This window comes from Corapipo altera, unplaced genomic scaffold, assembly GCF_003945725.1.
Source record: "Corapipo altera isolate COAL_440 unplaced genomic scaffold, ASM394572v1 71, whole genome shotgun sequence".
Taxonomy (NCBI): Eukaryota; Metazoa; Chordata; class Aves; order Passeriformes; family Pipridae; genus Corapipo; species Corapipo altera.
Window position 1 is genome coordinate 2,590,118 of NW_020884916.1, and position 2,158 is coordinate 2,592,275.

The 2,158-nt window shown below is 40.3% G+C and overlaps 1 protein-coding gene across 2 annotated transcripts in view; it reads left to right on the forward strand.

Annotated features, from left to right (window-relative positions):
• The window catches only part of ARHGEF12 (Rho guanine nucleotide exchange factor 12), a 76,695-nt gene that overhangs the window by 37,066 nt on the left and 37,471 nt on the right, over positions 1 to 2,158 (forward strand). The gene's annotated exons all lie outside the window — the stretch shown is intronic.

Genomic DNA, 2,158 nt, shown 5'->3' on the forward strand with positions numbered 1-2,158 from the left:
TCACTGCCCCATTGGTTTGGGATGGCAGTGTCCCCACACAGCAGGATGTTGTCACTGCCCCATTGGTTTGGGGTGGCAGTGTCCCCACACAGCAGGATGTCACTGCCCCATTGGTTTGGGATGGCAGTGTCCCCACACAGCAGGATGTCACTGTCCCATTGGTTTGGGGTGGCAGTGTCCCCACACATCAGGATATTGTCACTGCCCCATTGGTTTGGGGTGGCAGTGTCCCCACACATCAGGATGTCACTGCCCCATTGGTTTGGGATGGCAGTGTCCCCACACATCAGGCTGTTGTCACTGCACTGTGATGAGCCCGTTTGCTCCTTCAGCTCCCCCCAGATCTGTCAGTCTGGGACACTCCTCACCCTGACTGCATTTAACAACTTTTCCAGTTTCCAGCCTCTAAAGATATTTGTTAGAAACTAGAAAGCATTAAGTTTTCACAAGTCAATGGGGTTTTTTTGGATCCTACAGCTTGTAAAGACCCTTGGAGCTGGGCTGACTCTGGCCAGTGCTGCTGCATCTCCTGTTCCTAAGTGTGCATGTCCTGACTCCAGCCATGAGTTTCCTTTCTTTCCCTTTCCTTTTTTTCCCTCCCTTCTCATTTAAAACAGTCTGTGACACTTTCTGATTTTAATCTGTTAAGAAAATTGCTGCTGCATAACCTGCTGTGGGCTTTTGGGCACTTGCAATGACTCTTCCAAGTATCAGCTTTTATCATTCCACTGGAATAAAACTGCCAGGTGTTCATGGCTGGGATCCAGGTTCTTAAACCACTAAAGTAATGCAAAGTGATGCTGTCGTGGCTCTGGTTGTGAGGAACAATGAAAAATAATAGCAAAGAAAAAGTCTGAACCCCAAAAAAACCCAATAAAAAATAAAAGCAAAAAAACTCTCTAATCCGCAAAAAAAATCCAGTAAAAAATAAAAGCAAAAAAAGAAATTTAACCCCCAAGAAATCCAATAAAAAATAAAAGCAAAAAAACCCCATCTAACCCCCAAAAAATCCAATTAAAAATAAAAACAAAAAAAAGTAACCCACAAAAAATCCAGTAAAAAATAAAAGCAAAAAAAGAAATCTAACCACCAAAAAATCCAATTAAAAATCAAATTAAAAAAAATCTAACCCCCAAAAAATCCAATTAAAAATAAAATAAAAAAAATCTAACCCCCAAAAAATCTAATAAAAAATAAAATAAAAAAAAATCTAACCCCCAAAAATCCAATAAAAAATAAAATAAAAAAAATCTAACCCCCCAAAAATCTAGCAAAAAATAAAAGCAAAAAAAGAAATCTAACCCCCAAAAATCCAATAAAAAATAAAATAAAAAAAAATCTAACCCCCAAAAATTTAATAAAAAATAAAATAAAAAAAATCTAACCCCCCAAAAATCTAGCAAAAAATAAAAGCAAAAAAAGAAATCTAACCCCCAGAAAATCCAGTAAAAAATGAAAACAAAAAAAAAAGGTAACCCACCAAAAAAATCCAATAAAAAAATAAAAGCAAAAAAATCTAACCCCCAAAAAATCCAATAAAAAATAAAAGCAAAAAAAGCTCTAAACCCCAAAAAAACCACCAACCCTGAGGATTTCCTTCTAAACCAGTGTTAGGGAAAGCCCTTTAGATGGTGCAGTTTAGGGGGGGGTGTCCCATTCTTAATGTGAAAATGAGATCTCTCATTTCCCCTGGACTTTTGAATCACACACTTTTATTTTTTTGTTTTCCTTTAAGGAAAAGTAACCCAATAGTGATGTTCTAGTGATGTTCCTCGGGGTGGGAGAAGGTTCCTCAGCAAACAGGTTTGGAGAGGGCCTTGATTTGCTCCAGCAGAGCTGGAAACCTGTCTCAGGGAGACTTGGCTTGCTGCAGCTTGGCATCATTCCTGCCATGCTCAGGGGGAGAGAGGGAATGAGGGAATGAGCAGGGAAATGAGGGAGTGAGCAGGGAAATGAGGGAATGAGCAGGGAGATGAGGGAATGAGCAGGGAAGTGAGGGAGTGAGCAGGGAAATGAAAGAGGGAGCAGGGAGATGAAGGAATGAGCAGGGAAATGAGGGAATGAGTAAGGAAATGAAGGAATGAGCAGGAAAGTGAGGGAGTGAGCAGGGAAATGAGGGAGCGAGCAGGGAGATGAAGGAATGAGCAGGGAAGTGAGG